This window comes from Arachis stenosperma, chromosome 5, assembly GCF_014773155.1.
Source record: "Arachis stenosperma cultivar V10309 chromosome 5, arast.V10309.gnm1.PFL2, whole genome shotgun sequence".
Lineage (NCBI taxonomy): Eukaryota > Viridiplantae > Streptophyta > Magnoliopsida > Fabales > Fabaceae > Arachis > Arachis stenosperma.
This window is the reverse complement of record NC_080381.1, coordinates 98,748,317-98,768,638: the sequence shown is the minus strand read 5'-3', so window position 1 is coordinate 98,768,638 and position 20,322 is coordinate 98,748,317. Positions and strand designations below refer to the sequence as shown.

The 20,322-nt window shown below is 40.5% G+C and overlaps 2 non-coding genes across 2 annotated transcripts; both read right to left on the bottom strand.

Annotated features, from left to right (window-relative positions):
• Nucleotides 1-1,012: 1,012 nt before the first annotated feature.
• On the bottom strand, nucleotides 1,013-1,116 carry LOC130984000 (small nucleolar RNA R71). Its single transcript, XR_009087963.1, has one exon. It is a non-coding gene; the product is annotated as a small nucleolar RNA R71 (small nucleolar RNA).
• Nucleotides 1,117-8,850: 7,734 nt separating this feature from the next.
• On the bottom strand, nucleotides 8,851-8,958 carry LOC130983890 (small nucleolar RNA R71). Its single transcript, XR_009087859.1, has one exon. It is a non-coding gene; the product is annotated as a small nucleolar RNA R71 (small nucleolar RNA).
• Between the last annotated feature and the right edge of the window lie 11,364 nt (nucleotides 8,959-20,322).

Below are 20,322 nucleotides of genomic sequence, written 5' to 3'. Positions count from 1 at the left end.
ACACACTTCTAATCCGAATTGCTCACTCAACCAATCCTTGTGGGATTCGACCTCACTCTATTGTGAGTTTTTACTTGACGATAACCGGTGCACTTGCCGGAAGGAATTTTTGCCGATCGTGCAATTTCCTAAAATCGTAGCATCAAGTTTTATGGCGCCGTTGCCGTGGATTGGTTTTCGATTGACAATTCTCAAATTGGAAGTTAACTAGATTGAGCATTTTTCTTGTTTTGTTAATTCAGTTCAAGTTACTTGTTGAATTTTAATTTCTGCACTCTGTTACTTGCTTTCTTTCTTTATGCCTTTAAATTCAAGCAACTAACTCACTGACTCACTAACTATTTGAATTAATTCCTCAACTGCTCTAACCATACTTTTCCATTAATCAAGAGTATTTCACTTGTTTGTTGCCTGTGCTGTGTTCTTGTATGACAGGTAGGAGAGGAGAGACATCAACTCCTCCATATACCGAACCAGAGAGGACCCTTCATAAACTTAGAAGGGAAGCAAGAGGGAAGAGAGTACTGGGAGAAGAAGAATCTGAAGGAGAATCTGAGGACAATTTTGAGGAAGCTCTAGATCTCAACATGGATAGAGAAGTTCACAACCATGAGAGAGCTGATGGAAACAATGCCATTCCCGAGAGGAGGGTTCTTGGTTCATACATAAACCCAACCTCTGGGAATTGTGGTAGCAGCATTCAGAAACCACCCATTCAGGCCAACAATTTTGAACACAAACCACAGCTAATATCACTGGTGGAGAATCATTGTTCATTTGGTGGGAGTGCTAATGAAGATCCAAACCAACATCTCACAAAATTCCTGAGAATTTGCGACACTGTGAAGTCCAATGGAGTCCAGGAAGATGCCTATAAACTGCTCTTGTTCCCATTTTCACTTAGGGACAAGGCAGCTAAGTGGCTGGAATCATTCCCAAGGGGGAGCCTAACAACCTGGGATGAGGTGGAAAGCAAGTTTCTGGCACGTTTCTACCCCCACAAAAGGTCAATAGGCTTCGATCTGAGGTTCAGACTTTTAGACAACAAGATGGTGAAACTCTCTACGAGGCATAGGAGAGGTTCAAGGATTTGACAAGGAAATGCCCACCAGACATGTTCCATGACTGGGTGCAATTGCATATTTTCTATGATGGACTTTCTTATGAATCAAGGAAGGTTGTAGACCATTCATCAGGAGGTTCATTGAACAGGAAAAAGACTGTGGAAGAAGCCATTGAAGTGATTGAGACAGTGGCTGAGAATGAGTACTACTATGCTTCAGAGAGACACAACACTAAGGGAGTCATGGAGCTGAACCATGTTGATACAATTCTAGCCCAAAACAAGGTGTTTGCCAAGCAACTAGCAGAGCTCACCAGGAAATTAGAAACAAATCAAGTGGCTGCAATACACACACAAGATCAAAAGGAAGTAAGCACTGAAGGAGGTGATTGGAAAGAGGCCAACTATGTGGGAAATCAACAAAGGCAACCATATGATCCACATTCCAACACTTACAACCCAGGCTGGAAAAACCACCCAAACTTTGGGTGGGGAAACCAGCAAACCCAACCACAAAACCACAAACCTTACAACCCCAACCAACATAACAATTCCACATACCAAAACTCCAACCAAAGATCATACCAAGCCACACAAAACACTTACTCCCAACCACCATATCATGGCCAAAATAATCAACCTGCCCAACCTAATCCGAACCAACAATTTCAAGATCAATTAAACAGGATAGAAGGAATGCTTGCAAACATGGGTCAGGACATAAGTGAGTTGAAAAGCTTTAGGGATGATGTGAGATCTACCTTAAGGAACCATGGTGAAAAACTCAAGAGGATGGAGTCTCGAGTAGGAGAGCTATCTCAACAGGCCCCCAAGTCAACTGCAGTGTTCCCTAGTGACACAGAAAAGAATCCTAAAGGGGAACAAAAGGGAGTGAGATGGGAAGAATGCAAGGCCATCACCATATTGAAGGAAGTCTCAGAAGAAGAAGGAATCAGACCCTCAGAACAGGAGCCAGAAATCTTGAAGGAAGGTGTGGAAGAAGCTAAGCAGGAAAGTGAAACTGAGCAAGCCAAGGAACTGCAAAATAAAGGCATGCTGGAAACATACCAACCAAAAGCACCATTTCCTCAGAGGTTAGGAGGAGGTGAAAAAGGGAAAACATATTCAAGGTTTTTAGAGACATTTAAGTCTCTCCATATCAATATTCCCTTTCTTGAGATTCTCTAGCAGATGCCTACACATATCAAGTATTTGAAGGAATTGCTGAGCAAGAAAAGAGTTTTGAAGGGAGGACAAACTGTAATAATGAACAAAGAATGCAGTGCCCTCATCAAGAAGGACATAGTCTCTAAGAAAATAGACCCAGGAAGTTTTCATATCCCCTGCATCATAGGGGAAACAAAAATTGACAGAGGATTCTGTGATCTAGGAGCTAGCATAAATGTGATGCCTCTGACTCTTATGAAGAGGCTACAACTGAATGAGGTGAGATCCACTGATGTAATCATACAACTGGCTGACAAAACTCAGAAGCAAGCTGAAGGGGTAGTTGAGAATGTGCTGGTGAAAGTGGGAAATTATTTCTTCCCCACAGACTTTGTCATTTTAGACATGGAGGAAAGCTACCTACACCCTATCATTCTGGGAAGGCCATTTCTAGCCACTGCTAGAGCGCTCATAGATGTAGAACAAGGAGAGCTAATTTTGAGAATACATGATGAACAGCTCATTCTCCATGTTTTCAAACCTGCATCTGAGCCTAAACCAGAACCTGAAAAGCCTAAGGATGATAGTAGCCATCTCTGTTTGGAGGAAAGCAATCCAACAGCTGAAACTCTGAAACAGTCCTTGGAAGGCAAACAAGAATTGCAAGAGTTAAAGCCACAAGAATCAATAGAAACAGCTCAGAAGGATCCTCCTGGCATAAGGGTCAATGAAGAAATCCTCAAGAGAGAGGGAAGAATTGTAAAGAAATTGCCAAGAGGGTGGAGAAACAAGAAAATTCCCACTGAAGGTTTCTCTCTGGGAGATAAAGTGATATCAAGTAATTATCTGCCAATCCCACCTGGCCTCAAAACTATTCCTTCCCAGCTCCCTCAAGTGTTCACAATCAGGAAAGTTCTTTCTATGGAACATTTGGAAATCATGAAGGAATCAAATGGGGACGTTTTCATAGTGAGAGGAGAGGACATCAAGCACTACAATCCACCCTAACAAGGGACAACCGTCAAGCTAGTGACGTTAAAGAAGCGCTTGTTGGGAGGCAACCCAACCTGAGGTAATACTCCTTTGCTGTTTCTTTTATTTGTTTCAATAAAAAGGTGATGTAGTTTCTGTGCATTGCAAAGAATTAAGTTTGGTGTTTCACACCAAACAATGAATTCGTGGATCAATAATTCAAAGAGGAATGTGTGACTCTAAGTTTGGTGTTCCACCATACAGATTAACTGAACACAACAACCTTTGAATTATATGAAAGGAACAACCATTCTAAGCAATCACAGAAATGCTTAAAATCCTTAGCAGCAACTTCATTCCAAGGAGAATTCAAGGATTCAAAGAGCAGAGGAGTAAGTAGGAGACTAAGTTTGGTGTTCACACACCAACTTAAGACTCAGACACTTGCCCATACATAGTTGAGCTAACCACTCAAGTGCTTGAGAAGCAAGCAACTTCATCACTCTTTGCAGGAAAGGAAACAAGGATCTTAGAAAGAACATGAAGCAATAACTAGGAGAAGAAGGAGAAATCAAATTGTTTCCTGGCAACAAAGAGAAAACAAGAAATTTCACAAGGTGGTGTTGTTCCTTGACCATTCTTTAAAAGGCAAACAAAAGCATGCTTGTTCTGGTTTAAACTGTAATTGTTGAATCTTTCTGGAATGTGAAGTTTTTAGTATGAGTGTTGGTTTACTGCTTTGAATAAAGTGAATGCCTAGATGTTTGGATATAACTTCACCTTCTTAAACAAATGCTTGCCATGCTTGTTCTGTTTCCAAAAATAAAAGAAAAGTTTGAACAAAAGTATCTTGGCTCAATTAGTGACAAATCAAGTAGAATTAAGTGGTGGTATGCATGCTTGATTGTTTAGTCAGATCACTGGAAATTGAGTGTAGAATTATCATTTTTGTGTAGAAGTTTGAATACTGTCTATGGATCTTGATGAATAAATGTCTTTGGCCATGAAAAAGAAAAAGAAGAAGAAAAAGCCACTGAAAAAGGGCAACCAAAAAGCAAAAAAAAAAAATTGAGAAAATAAGCTAGGTACCAATGGTTTGAACTTCTGAGACAAATGCTTGTGGTGTTTATGTATTAAGGATATGCTTGGATGAATAGGTTCTGAGGAGTGTTTCAACACTTGGTAACTTGGGTTAACTAACCCAGGATTATCAATCAAAAGTCCATTATCAAGAGCAACCTAAATACAAAACATTTAGTCACACAAAGAGGTGCTGGGCACCAATGTCTCAAGAAGAAATGTGAACTAAAATGCCTGTAGTGGATATGTGTAGTGCACTGATAAGAAAAAGAAAATGCCAAAGGCTTGTGCAACACATGACACTGAGCAAACAAGGAGCAAAGGAGCTCTAAGAAAAAGAAAAACAAAGAAGGGAAAAGTGCCAAGGACATAAGAATAACAAGAGGCCGTAGCAGTGTTTGATGGATGCAATGAAAAAGTGATAATCTTACCTGATAAGAATGAAAAAGTGATGCTGCAACTTTCTGCATAAAACCCTTCTGATGAACTTCAAACGCTTGCTAATATAGCCAATGTAATTGCTTTCTGTTTCATACTTTCTTCTCAAATAACTCAGGACTTGCTTAGGGACAAGCAAGTATTAAGTTTGGTGTTGTGATGCCAAGGCATCTTAGGCTAGTTTCACTAGCATTTTTCTGTTAGTTTTAGTTGTTTTATGCATTTTCTTGAGCTTAAAGTAACCAAGAATGGTTAAATGAATAACAAAGCAATGAACCATCCAAACAGTATGATTTTGATGCAAATTCCATGAGTTTTTAGTTATATTACTTGAATGCTATGAATGGAAGATTTCTCATGAAATTTTGCAAGACTTTGATGCAGTTGTTTGGATGATTTCAGGGAAGAAGAGGCTAGGCAAGGAAGCAACAAAATCAATAAAGGAAGCTTGAATATCACATGTGGAGTTTAAGTTCCAGTTTAAGCTTAAACTGGAACTTAAACTGCCAAGCCACATAATGCTGGGAACTATCAGTGGCGTTTAAGCTTGATGAGCGGATAATTTGTACCCTTTTTGGCATTGTTTTTAGTATGTTTTTAGTAGTTTTAGTTAGTTTTTAGTATACTTTTTATTAGTTTTTAGTTAAAATTCACTTTTCTGGACTTTACTATGAGTTTGTGTGTTTTTCTGTGATTTCAGGTATTTTCTGGCTGAAATTGAGGGACCTGAGCAAAAATCTGATTCAGAGACTGAAAAGGACTGCAGATGCTGTTGGATTCTGACCTCCCTGCACTCGAAGTGGATTTTCTGGAGCTACAGAAGCCCAATTGGCACGCTCCCATACTTTGCCCAAGATTTGATGGCCCAAACCGGCGTTCAAAGTCACCCTCAAGAATTCCAGCGTTAAACGCCGGAACTGGCTTCAAAATGGGAGTTAAACGCCCAAACTGGCATAAAAGCTGGCGTTTAACTCCAAGAAGAGTCTCTACACGAAATTGCTTCATTGCTCAGCCCAAGCACACACCAAGTGGGCCCGGAAGTGGATTTTTATGTCATTTACTCATCTCTGTACACCCTAGGCTACTAGTTTTCTATAAGTAGGACCTTTTACTATTGTATTTTCATCTTTGGACATCTAGTTCTTAGATCATTGGGAGGCTGGCCTCACGGCCATGCCTAGACCTTGTTCTTATGTATTTTCAACGGTGGAGTTTCTACACACCATAGATTAAGGTGTGGAGCTCTGCTGTACCTCGAGTATTAATGCAATTACTATTGTTCTTCTATTCAATTCCGCTTGTTCTTTGTCCAAGATATCACTTGTTCTTCAACTTGATGAATGTGATGATCCGTGACACTCATCATCATTCTCACCTATGAACAAGGTGACTGACAACCACTTTTGTTCTACAAGCAACCAAGGCTCTAGTGAATATCTCTTGGATTCTTTAACCGGAATCTTCGTGGTATAGGCAAGAACTGATGGCGGCATTCAAGAGAATCCGGAAGGTCTAAACCTTGTCTGTGGTATTCTGAGTAGGATTCAATGATTGAATGACTGTGACGTGCTTCAAACTCCTAGCAGGCGGGGTGTTAGTGACAGACGCAAAAGAATCAATGGATTCTATTCCGGCCTGACCGAGAACCGACAGCTGATTAGCCATATGCTGTGACAGAGCATGGGAACATTTTCACTGAGAGGATGGGAGGTAGCCACTGACAACGGTGAAACCCTACACAAGCTTGCCATGGAAAAGAGTAAGAAGGATTGGATGAAGACAGTAGGAAAGCAGAGAGACGGAAGGGAAGGCATCTTCATACGCTTATCTGAAGTTCCTACCAATGAATTACATAAGTACCTCTATCTTTATCTTTATGCTTTATTCGTATACCACTATACCCATTTGAGTCTGCCTGACTGAGATTTACAAGGTGACCATAGCTTGCTTCATACCAATAATCTCCGTGGGATCGACCCTTACTCACGTAAGGTATTACTTGGACGACCCAGTGCACTTGCTGGTTAGTTGTGTGAAGTTGTAGTGATCACAATTTCGCGCTACCAAGTTTTTGGCGCCGTTGCCGGGGATTGTTCGAGTATGGACAACTGACGGTTCATCTTGTTGCTTAGATTGGGTATTTTTTTTCAGAATTCTTAAGAATGAATTCTAGTGTTTCAAGGTGATGTTCTTATCATCACCAAAGCTGATTGATCCTCATCAATTTAGCTCTTGAATGCAATGTCCTGCTGAAGCTTGGCTAGCTATGTCTAATTCCTTTAGACTAAAGCTTTAGACTAACATTGCATGATTCCTGGAATTCTCATTAAGAATTTTGATACCTTTATTTTCTTTTTCACTTAATTTTCGAAAAAGCACAAAAAAAAAATTACAAAATCATAAAAACCAAAAATATTTTATGTTTCTTGTTTGAGTCTAGAGTCTCATCTTAAGTTTGGTGTCAATTGCATGCATTCATTCATGTGTCTTAAGGATCTTCAAGTAATTCTTGATTATTTCTTACTCTGATCTTTGAATTCTCTTGACTTGAGTGTTTTGTTGTTTTCCATATGCATTCTCATTAGTGTCAGTAGTATACAAACTGCTAAGTTTGGTGTCTTGCATGCATTGTTATTTGATTTTAATTGCATTTTGATTATTAAAAATCCAAAAATATTTTTAATTTGTGTCTTCTCAAGTCAATAATACAGAGAATTGAAGATTCAGAACATACAGCAGAGGAATTGCACAGAAAAAGCTGGGCGTTCAAAACGCCCAGTGAAGAAGGACAGACTGGCATTTAAACGCCAGCCAGGGTACCTGGTTGGGCGTTTAACGCCCAAAAGGGTAGCATTTTGGGCGTTAAACGCCAGAATGTGCACCATTCTGGGCGTTTAACGCCAGGATGGCACAAGAGGGAAGATTTTGTTTTCAAATCGATTTTTTTTTTCAAGTTTTTAAAGTTTTTCAAAATCAAATCTTTTTCAAATCATATCTTTTCAATCAAATGTTTTCAAAATCAATTTCTTTCCTTTTTCAAAGATACTTGCTATCAATTAATGATTTGATTCAACATTTCAAGTATGTTGCCTTTTCTGTTGAGAAAGGTTTAATGTTTGAATCATATATTTTCTTGATAGGCAAGTCATTAATTTTTAAAATCAAATCTTTTTAAAATGTTTTTCAAATCATATCTTCTCAATCACATCTTTTAAAAACCAATCATATCTTCTCAACCACATCTTTTTCAAAATAGTTTTCAATCAAATCTTTTTAATTTCTAATTTCAAAATCTTTTTCAAAAATCATTTTACTTCTTTCCCACTTTTGTTTTCGAAAATCAATTAGTGTTTTTCAAAATGTTTTCAAAATCTTTTACTTAATTTTCGAAAATTGTCTCCCTTCTTCTCACATCCTTCTATTTATGGACTAACACTATCCCTTAATGCAAAATTCGAACTCCATCTCCTTTGATAAGTTCGAATTTTCTACTTCTGTCTTCTACTTTTCTTTTCCTCTGACACCTCAAGGAATCTCTATACTGTGACATAGAGGATTCCACATTTTCTTGTTCTCTTCTCTTTCATATGAGCAGGAACAAAGACAAAGGCATTCTTGTTGAAGCTGACCCTGAACCTGAAAGGACCTTGAAGCGAAAGCTAAGAGAAGCTAAGGCACAACTCTCTACAGAGGACCTAACAGAAATCTTCAAAGAAGAAGAAGACATGGCAGCCGAAAACAACAACAATGCAAACAATGCAAGGAAGGTGCTGGGTGACTTTACTGCACCTACTCCCGACTTCTATGGGAGAAGCATCTCTATCCCTGCCATTGGAGCAAACAACTTTGAGCTTAAGCCTCAATTAGTTTCTCTAATACAACAGAATTGCAAGTTTCATGGACTTCCATTGGAAGATCCTCATCAGTTTTTAGCTGAATTCTTGCAAATCTGTGACACTGTCAAGACTAATGGGGTAGACCCTGAGGTCTACAGACTTATGCTATTCCCTTTTGCTGTAAGAGACATAGCTAGGACATGGTTGGACTCACAACCTAAAGAAAGCCTGGACTCATGGGAAAAGCTAGTCAATGCCTTCTTGGCAAAGTTCTTTCCACCTCAAAAATTGAGTAAGCTTAGAGTGGAAGTCCAAACCTTCAGACAGAAGGATGGAGAATCCCTCTATGAAGCTTGGGAAAGATACAAACAATTGATCAGAAAATGTCCGTCTGACATGCTTTCTGAATGGAGCATCATAGGTATTTTCTATGATGGTCTCTCTGAACTATCCAAGATGTCTTTGGAGCTCTGCTGGAGGATCTCTTCATCTGAAGAAGACGCCTACAGAAGCTCAAGAGCTGATTGAAATGGTTGCAAATAACCAATTCATGTACACTTCTGACAGGAATCCTGTGAACAATGGGACTAATCAGAAGAAAGGAGTTCTTGAGATTGATGCTCTGAATGCCATATTGGCTCAGAACAAGATATTGACTCAACAAGTCAATTTGATTTCTCAAAGTCTGTCTGGAATGCAAAATACACCAAGCAGTACTAAGGACGCTTCATCTGAAGAAGAAGCCTATGATCCTGAGAACCCTTCAATGGAAGAGGTGAATTACCTAGGAGAACCCTATGGAAACACCTATAATTCTTCATGGAGAAATCACCCAAATTTCTCATGGAAGAATCAAGAAAGACCTCAACAAGGTTTTAACAACAATAATGGTGGAAGAAATAGGTTTAGCAATAGCAAGCCTTTTCCATCATCTTCTCAGCAACAGACAGAGAATTCTAAACAGAACCCCTCTGACTTAGCAACTATGGTCTCTGATCTAATCAAAACCACTCAAAGTTTCATGACTGAAACAAGGTCCTCCATTAGGAATTTGGAGGCACAAGTGGGACAGCTGAGCAAGAAAATTACTGAACTCCCTCCTAGTACTCTCCCAAGCAACACAGAAGAAAATCCAAAAGGAGAGTGCAAGGCCATCAACATTGCCGAATTTGGAGAGGAAGGAGAGGAAGTGAACGCCACTGAGGAAGACCTCAATGGGCGTGCACTGACCTCCACTGAGTTCCCCAATGAGGAACCATGGGAATCTGAGGCTCAAAATGAGACCATAGAGATTCCATTGGACTTACTTCTGCCTTTCATGAGCTCTGATGAGTATTCTTCCTCTGAAGAGGATGAGTATGTCATTGAAGAGCAAGTTGCTAAATACCTTAGAGCAATCATGAAGCTAAATGACAAGTTATTTGGAAATGAGACTTGGGAGAATGAACCTCCTTTGCTCACCAAAGAACTGGACGACTTGTCTAGGCAGGAATTACCTCAAAAGAGACAAGATCCTGGGAAGTTTTCAATACCTTGTACCATAGGCACCATGACCTTCAAGAAGGCTCTGTGTGACTTAGGGTCAAGTGTAAACCTCATGCCTCTCTCTGTAATGGAGAAGCTAGGAATCTTTGAGGTGCAAGCTGCAAGAATCTCATTAGAGATGGCAGACAACTCAAGAAAACAAGCTCACGGACTTGTAGAGGATGTTTTGGTGAAAATTGAAAACCATTACATCCCTACTGATTTTATAGTCCTAGAGACTGGGAAGTGCATGGATGAAACCATCATCCTTGGCAGACCCTTCCTAGCCACAGCAAAGGCTGTGATTGATGTTGATAGAGGCGAACTGATCATTCAAGTGAATGAAGAATCCTTTGTGTTTAAGGCTCAAGGATATCCCTCTGTCACCATGGAGAGGAAGCATGAAGAGCTTCTCTCAAATCAGAGTCAAACAGAGCCCCCACAGTCAAACTCTAAGTTTGGTGTTGGGAGGCCACAACCAAACTCTAAGTTTGGTGTTGAACCCCCACATTCAAACTCTAAGTTTGGTGTTGGGAGGTTCCAACATTGCTCTGAGAAAATGTGAGGCTCCATGAGAGCCATCTGTCAAGCTACTGACATTAAAGAAGCGCTTGTTGGGAGGCAACCCAATGTTATATTTTATCTATTTTCTTCTGTTATTTTATGTTTTTTGTAGGTTGATGATCATGAGAAGTCACAAAATCAATTGAAAAAGCAAAAACAGAATGAAAAACAGGAAGAAAAACAGCACACCCTGGAGGAAGAACCCACTGGCGTTTAAACGCCAGTGAGGCTAGCAGTTGGGCGTTTAACGCCCAGTCTGGCACCATTCTGGGCGTTTAACGCCAGAAAGGGGCACCAGACTGGCGTTAAATGCCAGAAAAGGGCAAGAACCTGGCGTTAAACGCCAGGAATGGGCACCAGCCCGGCGTTTAACGCCAGAAATGGCTCAAAACATGATTTTGAATGCCATTTGGTGCAGGGATGACTTTTCCTTGACACCTCAGGATCTGTGGACCCCACAGGATCCCCACCTACCCCACCACTCTCTCTCTTCTTCACCAATCACCTCAACACCTCTCCTCCATTTCTTCTTCTTCTACTCTCTTCTTTCTTCTTTTGCTCGAGGACGAGCAAACCTTTTAAGTTTGGTGTGATAAAAGCATTGCTTTTTGTTTTTCCATAACCATTTATGGCATCCAAGGCCGGAGAAACATCTAGAAAGAGGAAAGGGAAGGCAAAAGCCTCCTCCTCCGAGTCATGGGAGATGGAGAGATTCATCTCAAGGGTGCATCAAGACCACTTCTATAAAGTTGTGGCCATGAAGAAGGGTCAACTTTGATCAAAGGTTGGACCAAGTCCTCATAGATATTTATGAAGAGGGCGCTCAATGAAAGAGAGATTCAAGAGGGAAGCCAGTTCAACTGAGAAGGCATGACCTCAAGCCCATCACTAAGAAAATGATGGAGCAAACAAGAGACCCCTCTCATCATGAGATCCCTGAGATGCCTCAAGGGATGCACTTTCCTCCACAAGACTATTGGGAGCAACTGAACACCTCCCTAGGAGAAATGAGTTCCAACATGGGACAACTAAGGGTGGAGCACCAAGAACATTCCATCCTCCTCCATGAAATTAGAGAAGATAAAAAAAAATCATGAGAGAGGAGCAACAAAGGCAAAGAAGAGACATTGAGGAGCTCAAACACTCCATAAGACCTTCAAGAGGAAGAACAAGCCGCCATCACTAAGGTGGACCCGTTCTTTAATCTCCTTGTTCTTTATTTTTCTGTTTTTCAAAAATTTATGCTTATGTTTGTCCATGTTTGTGTCTTATGATCATTAGTGTCTTAGTGTCTATGCCTTAAAGTTATGAATGTCCTATGAATCCATCACCTTTCTTAAATGAAAACTGTTTTTATCACAAAAGAACAAGAAGTACAGGATTTCGAATTCATCTTTAAAACTAGCTTAATTAGTTTGATGTGGTGGCAATACTTTTTGTTTTCTGAATGTATGCTTGAACAGTGCATATGTCTTTTGAATTTGTTGTTCATGAATGTTAAAATTGTTGGCTCTTGAAAGAATGATGAAAAAGGAGACATGTTACTGAGGATCTGAAAAATCATAAAAATGATTCTTGAAGCAAGAAAAAGCAGTGAATACAAAAAAAAAAAAGAAGGAGAAAAACGAAAAAAAGGGGAGAAAGAAAAAGAAAAGAAAAAGAAAGAAATAAAGTTGTGATCCAAGGCAAAAAGAGTGAGCTTAAGAACCTTGGACACCTCTAATTGGGGACTTTAGCAAAGCTGAGTCACAATCTGAAAAGGTTCACCCAATTATGTGTCTGTGGCATGTATGTATCCGGTGGTAATACTGGAAGACAGAGTGCTTTGGGCCACGGCCAAGACTCAATAAGTAGCTGTGTTCAAGAATCATCATACTTAACTAAGAGAATCAATAACACTATCTGGATTCTGAGTTCCTAAAGATGACAATCGTTCTGAATTTCAAAGGATAAAGTGAGGTGCCAAAACTGTTCGGAGGCAAAAAGCTACTAGTCCCGCTCATCTAATGTGGAGCTAAGTTTCATTGATAATTTGGAGTCTATAGTATATTCTCTTCTTTTTATCTTATTTGATTTTCAGTTGCTTGAGGACAAGCAACAATTTAAGTTTGGTGTTGTGATGAGCGGATAATTTGTACCCTTTTTGGCATTGTTTTTAGTATGTTTTTAGTAGTTTTAGTTAGTTTTTAGTATACTTTTTATTAGTTTTTAGTTAAAATTCACTTTTCTGGACTTTACTATGAGTTTGTGTGTTTTTCTGTGATTTCAGGTATTTTCTGGCTGAAATTGAGGGACCTGAGCAAAAATCTTATTCAGAGACTGAAAAGGACTGCAGATGCTGTTGGATTCTGACCTCCCTGCACTCGAAGTGGATTTTCCGGAGCTACAGAAGCCCAATTGGCGCGCACTCAACGGCGTTGGAAAGTAGACATCCTGGGCTTTCCAGCAATATATGATAGTCCATACTTTGCCCAAGATTTGATAGCCCAAACCGGCGTTCAAAGTCACCCTCAGGAATTCCAGCGTTAAACGCCGGAACTGGCATCAAAATGGGAGTTAAACGCCCAAACTGGCATAAAAGCTGGCGTTTAACTCCAAGAAGAGTCTCTACACGAAATTGCTTCATTGCTCAGCCCAAGCACACACCAAGTGGGCCCGGAAGTGGATTTTTATGTCATTTACTCATCTCTGTACACCCTAGGCTACTAGTTTTCTATAAGTAGGACCTTTTACTATTGTATTTTCATCTTTGGACATCTAGTTCTTAGATCATTGGGAGGCTGGCCTCACGGCCATGCCTAGACCTTGTTCTTATGTATTTTCAATGGTGGAGTTTCTACACACCATAGATTAAGGTGTGGAGCTCTGCTGTACCTCGAGTATTAATGCAATTACTATTGTTCTTCTATTCAATTCCGCTTGTTCTTTGTCCAAGATATCACTTGTTCTTCAACTTGATGAATGTGATGATCCGTGACACTCATCATCATTCTCACCTATGAACAAGGTGACTGACAACCACTTTTGTTCTACAAGCAACCAAGGCTCTAGTGAATATCTCTTGGATTCTTTAACCGGAATCTTCGTGGTATAGGCAAGAACTGATGGCGGCATTCAAGAGAATCCGGAAGGTCTAAACCTTGTCTGTGGTATTCTGAGTAGGATTCAATGATTGAATGACTGTGACGTGCTTCAAACTCCTAGCAGGCGGGGCATTAGTGACAGACGCAAAAGAATCAATGGATTCTATTCCGGCCTGACCGAGAACCGACAGCTGATTAGCCATATGCTGTGACAGAGCATGGGAACATTTTCACTGAGAGGATGGGAGGTAGCCACTGACAACGGTGAAACCCTACACAAGCTTGCCATGGAAAGGAGTAAGAAGGATTGGATGAAGACAGTAGGAAAGCAGAGAGACGGAAGGGAAGGCATCTTCATACGCTTATCTGAAGTTCCTACCAATGAATTACATAAGTACCTCTATCTTTATCTTTATGCTTTATTCGTATACCACTATACCCATTTGAGTCTGCCTGACTGAGATTTACAAGGTGACCATAGCTTGCTTCATACCAACAATCTCCGTGGGATCGACCCTTACTCACGTAAGGTATTACTTGGACGACCCAGTGCACTTGCTGGTTAGTTGTGTGAAGTTGTAGTGATCACAATTTCGCGCTACCAAAGCTCCAGTTTAAGCTTAAACTGGAGCTTAAACGCCAAAATCATGAAAGCTGAGGAAAGGCTGAAAGTGGCGTTTAACCTCCAGTTTAACCTTAAACTGGAAGTTAAACGCCAGAAATAAGAAATGCACCAGGGAGCCATTTCCACGTTTAAGCTTCAGTTTAACCTTAAACTGGAGCTTAAACGTGTTCGACCAAAATTCTCCTCCAGGGTTGCTTTCTTCATTTCCACGTTTAAGCTTCAGTTTAACCTTAAACTGAAGCTTAAACGTGTTCGACCATTCCACACTCCAGGGTTGCTTTCTTCCATTTCCACGTTTAAGCTTCAGTTTAACCTTAAACTGAAGCTTAAACGTGTTCGACTACTTTACCCTCCAGGGTTGCTTTCTTCCATTTCCACGTTTAAGCTTCAGTTTAACCTTAAACTGAAGCTTAAACGTGCTTGAGTTATACCACCTCCAGGAGTGTCCAACGTTTAAGTTCCAGTTTAAACTGGAACTTAAACGTGCTTCCACAAAAGGCATCACTGGAAGTGTCTGGCGTTTAAGTTGCAGTTTAAGCTTAAACTGCAACTTAAACGCCACTATTTGAAAAGGTTTCTGGGCCAAAGATATTGCAGTTTTAAGTTAGCATTTGAGCACAAACATTAACTTAAACGTACTCTGGTATGAAACCCAATTGAATATCATGGTTTATGGGATTGGGCCTGAAGAATTGATGAGTCTGGAATTTCAATTTGTTGAGTCATGTGTCATTACTTGATTATCACTAAGTTGGCTCAATGAATGTTACAGAATTGGATCAGCAGCCTCATCAGGATTATGGATCATAAACCCAAAGCAAAAGGAAATCAGGGAAAGGCCTCAAAGCCCAAGAAACACAACAGAAGCTCAATTTAGAAAGTGTATAAATAGGATAGAATTTAAGTTAGTAAAAAAACTTTTGGATCATTTTTGGAGTTTTCATACTTTTTGTAATTGAATTCAGAGCTTTGACTCACTAAACCCCCTTTCATTGGGTTAGGGAGCTCTATGTAATTCAATGAATCAATAATAGTTTTTATCTTCTTCTTCAATCTTTTCTCTTGAATTTTTGTTAGAAAGCTTCTCGATCTAATTCCATTGGTTAGTTGTCTTGGGAAAGAAACTATCCATAATTGGAATCCTTCGGAACCTTGGGAAAGGAATGGAGGATTCATGCTAGAGAAGCTTTCTCACAGTGAATTGGATTGGGGTTTGGATGGATATTGTGACATGTAATCCTACCAATTGTGGTTCATGAAACTGTGTGGTATAATCAGTGATCGAGCGTCATCTCTTCTTATGAACATTTAAACCAAGGGATTGGGAATTTGTTTGTTTTTAGAGAGAATTGGTGAGCCAAGGGATTGGGATCCAATCATATAAGATTGCCAAGCAAAATTCAGTGAACGCATTGGTTGAGGAAGGGATAAAAATGTTTTGATTCGGAGATCTCAATATCTCCTGAAACCCAATGAATTCCCCATTTCTGATCTACCACTTTCTCTTTACATTCTGCAATTAAATTCATGCAATCACCCCGATCCCTTTTTAATTTCAGCAATTTAGCTTCTCGCTCTTTAATTCATGCAATTTAAGATTCCGCAATTTCAATTTCTTGCCATTTACGTTTCCCGCCAATTTTACATTCCGCAATTCTCATCTAAATCTTGATTCCGCTCAACTAGAACACACTTCTAATCCGAATTGCTCACTCAACCAATCCTTGTGGGATTCGACCTCACTCTATTGTGAGTTTTTACTTGACGATAACTGGTGCACTTGCCGGAAGGAATTTTTGCCGATCGTGCAATTTCCTAAAATCGTAGCATCATATCCCAACATGATTTTAGCATAGTTGGGGAATGGGCGTCGATGTGTACGCGTGGGTCACGCGTACGGATGACTTGTGCCCGTGCCCTTGGCCCCCTTTCCACACGGCCCCATGGTGCACGAAATTGCAATCACACTTTTGCAATCCCGCACAACTAACCAGCAAGTGCACTGGGTCGTCCAAGTAATACCTTGCGTGAGCAAGGGTCGATCCCACGGAGATTGTCGGCTTGAAGCAAGCTATGGTTATCTTGTAAATCTTAGTCAGGATATCAGAAATTATCAGGATTGATTGGAAAAAGCAAAAGAACATGAAATGGTTACTTGTATTGCAGTAATGGAGAATAGGCTGGGGTTTTGGAGATGCTCCATCTTCTGAATCTCTGCTTTCCTACTGTCTTCTTCATCAAACACGCAAGGCTCCTTCCATGGCAAGCTGTATGTAGGGTTTCACCGTTGTCAGTGGCTACCTCCCATCCTCTCATTGGAAATGTTCAACGCACCCTGTCACGGCACGGCTATCCATCTGTCGGTTCTCAATCAGGCCGGAATAGAATCCAGTGATTCTTTTGCGTCTGTCACTAACGCCCCGCCCTCAGGAGTTTGAAGCACGTCTGATGCGCGAAATTGTGATCACTACAACTTCACACAACTAACCAGCAAGTGCACTGGGTCGTCCAAGTAATACCTTACGTGAGTAAGGGTCGATCCCACGGAGATTGTTGGTATGAAGCAAGCTATGGTCACCTTGTAAATCTCAGTTAGGCAGACTCAAATGGGTATAGTGATAAACGAATAAAGCATAAAGATAAAGATAGGGATACTTATGTAATTCATTGGTAGGAACTTCAGATAAGCGCATGAAGATGCCTTCCCTTCCGTCTCTCTGCTTTCCTACTGTCTTCATCCAATCCTTCTTACTCCTTTCCATGGCAAGCTTATGCAAGGGTTTCACCATTGTCAGTGGCTACCTCCCATCCTCTCATTGGAAATGTTCAACGCACCCTGTCACGGCACGGCTATCCATCTGTCGGTTCTCAATCAGGCCGGAATAGAATCCAGTGATTCTTTTGCGTCTGTCACTAACGCCCCGCCCTCAGGAGTTTGAAGCACGTCACAGTCATTCAATCATTGAATCCTACTCAGAATACCACAGACAAGGTTAGACCTTCCGGATTCTCTTGAATGCCGCCATCAGTTCTCGCCTATACCACGAAGATTCCGGTTAAAGAATCCAAGAGATAAACACTAGAGCCTTGTTGCTTGTAGAACAGAAGTGGTTGTCAGTCACTTTGTTCATAAGTGAGAATGATGATGAGTGTCACGGATCATCACATTCATCAAGTTGAAGAACAAGTGATATCTTGGACAAAGAACAAGCGGAATTGAATAGAAGAACAATAGTAATTGCATTAATACTCGAGGTACAGCAGAGCTCCACACCTTAATCTATGGTGTGTAGAAACTCCACCGTTGAAAATACATAAGAACAAGAGTGATCATTGGTTTCGGCCCCAAGAGGGAACCAGAAGAACCAAGATGTCTAATACAATAGTAAAAGGTCCTACTTATAGAAAACTAGTAGCCTAAGGTGTACAAAGATGAGTAAATGACATAAAAATCCACTTCCGGGCCCACTTGGTGTGTGCTTGGCTGAGCAATGAAGCATTTTCGTGTAGAGACTCTTCTTGGAGTTAAACGCCAGCTTTTATGCCAGTTTGGGCGTTTAACTCCCATTTTGGTGCCAGTTCCGGCGTTTAACGCTGGAATTTCTTGAGGTGACTTTGAACGCCGGTTTGGGCCATCAAATCTTGGGCAAAGTATGGACTATCATATATTGCTGGAAAGCCCAGGATGTCTACTTTCCAACGCCGTTGAGAGCGCGCCAATTGGGCTTCTGTAGCTCCAGAAAATCCACTTCGAGTGCAGGGAGGTCAGAATCCAACAGCATCTGCAGTCCTTTTCAGTCTCTGAATCAGATTTTTGCTCAGATCCCTCAATTTCAGCCAGAAAATACCTAAAATCACAGAAAAACACACAAACCCATAGTAAAGTCCAGAAAAGTGAATTTTAACTAAAAACTAATACAAATATACTAAGAACTCAACTAAAACTACTAAAAACATACTAAAAACAATGCCAAAAAGCGTATAAATTATCCGCTCATCACAACACCAAACTTAAATTGTTGCTTGTCCCCAAGCAACTGAAAATCAAATAAGATAAAAAGAAGAGAATATACTATAGACTCCAAATTATCAATGAAACTTAGCTCCAAATTAGATGAGCGGGACTAGTAGCTTTTTGCCTCCAAACAGTTTTGGCATCTCACTTTATCCTTTGAAATTCAGAATGATTGGCTTCTTTAGGAACTCAGAATCCAGATAGTGTTATTGATTCTCCTAGTTAAGTATGATGATTCTTGAACACAGCTACTTTATGAGTCTTGGCCGTGGCCCAAAGCACTCTGTCTTCCAGTATTACCACCGGATACATACATGCCACAGACACATAATTGGGTGAACCTTTTCAGATTGTGACTCAGCTTTGCTAGAGTCCCCAATTAGAGGTGTCCAGGGTTCTTAAGCACACTCTTTTTGCCTTGGATCACAACTTTATTTCTTTTCCTTTTCTTTCTTTTTCTCTTTCTTCTTTTTTTCGTTTTCTCTCTTTTTTTTTTTTTGTATTCACTGCTTTTTCTTGCTTCAAGAATCATTTTTATGATTTTTCAGATCCTCAGTAACATGTCTCCTTTTTCATCATTCTCTCAAGAGCCAACAATTTTAACATTCATGAACAACAAATTCAAAAGACATATGCACTGTTCAAGCATACATTCAGAAAACAAAAAGCATTGCCACCACATCAAACTAATTAAGCCAGTTTTAAAGATAAATTCGAAATCCTGTACTTCTTGTTCTTTTGTAATAAAAACAGTTTTCATTTAAGAAAGGTGATGGATTCATAGGACATTCATAACTTTAAGGCATAGACACTAAGACACTAATGATCATAAGACACAAACATGGATAAACATAAGCACTAAAATTCGAAAAACAGGAAAATAAAGAACAAGGAGATTAAAGAACGGGTCCACCTCAGTGATGGCGGCTTGTTCTTCTTCTTGAAGATCCTATGGAGTGCTTGAACTCCTCAATGTCTCTTCCTTGTCTTTGTTGCTCCTCTCTCATGATTCTTAGATCTTCTCTAATTTCATGGAGGAGGATGGAATGTTCTTGGTGCTCCACCCTTAGTTGTCCCATGTTGGAACTCAATTCTCCTAGGGAGGTGTTCAGTTGCTCCCAGTAGTCTTGTGGAGGAAAGTGCATCCCTTGAGGTATCTCAGGGATCTCATGATGAGAGGGATCTCTTGTTTGCTCCATACTTTTCTTAGTGATGGGCTTAAGGTCATGCCTTCTCAGTTGAACCGGCTTCCCTCTTGAATCTCTCTTCATTGAACGCCCTCTTCATAAATGTCTATGAGGACTTGGTCCAACCTTTGATCAAGTTGACCCTTCTTCATGGCCACAACTTCATAGAAGTGGTCTTGATGCACCCTTGAGATGAATCTCTCCATCTCCCATGACTCGGAGTGAAAGCTTTTGCCTTCCCTTTCCTCTTTCTAGAGGTTTCTCCGGCCTTGGATGCCATAAATGGTTATGGAAAAACAAAAACACGCTTTTACCACACCAAACTTAAAAGGTTTGCTCGTCCTTGAGCAAAAGAAAGAAGAGAGTAGAAGAAGAAGAATGAGAAGAAGGGAATGGCTTTGTGTTTCGGCCATTATGGGTGGGTTTGGGTGGGAAAGTGGTTTGAATTTGAATGGTGAGGTAGGTGAGGTTTTATAAAGGATGGAGGTGAGTGGTGAATGGTGAAGAAGAAGAGAGGGTGGTGGGGGTTGGTGGGGATCCTGTGGGGTCCACAGATCCTTAGGTGTCAAGGAAAATCATCCCTGCACCAAATGGCATTCAAAAACACGTTTTGAGCCAATTCTGGCGTTAAACGCCGGGCTGGTGCCCATTTCTGGCGTTTACGCCAGGTTCTTCCCTTTCCTGGCGTTTAATGCCAGTCTGGTACCCCTTTCTGGCGTTTAATGCCAGTCTGGTACCCCTTTCTGGCGTTAAACGCCCAGAATGGTG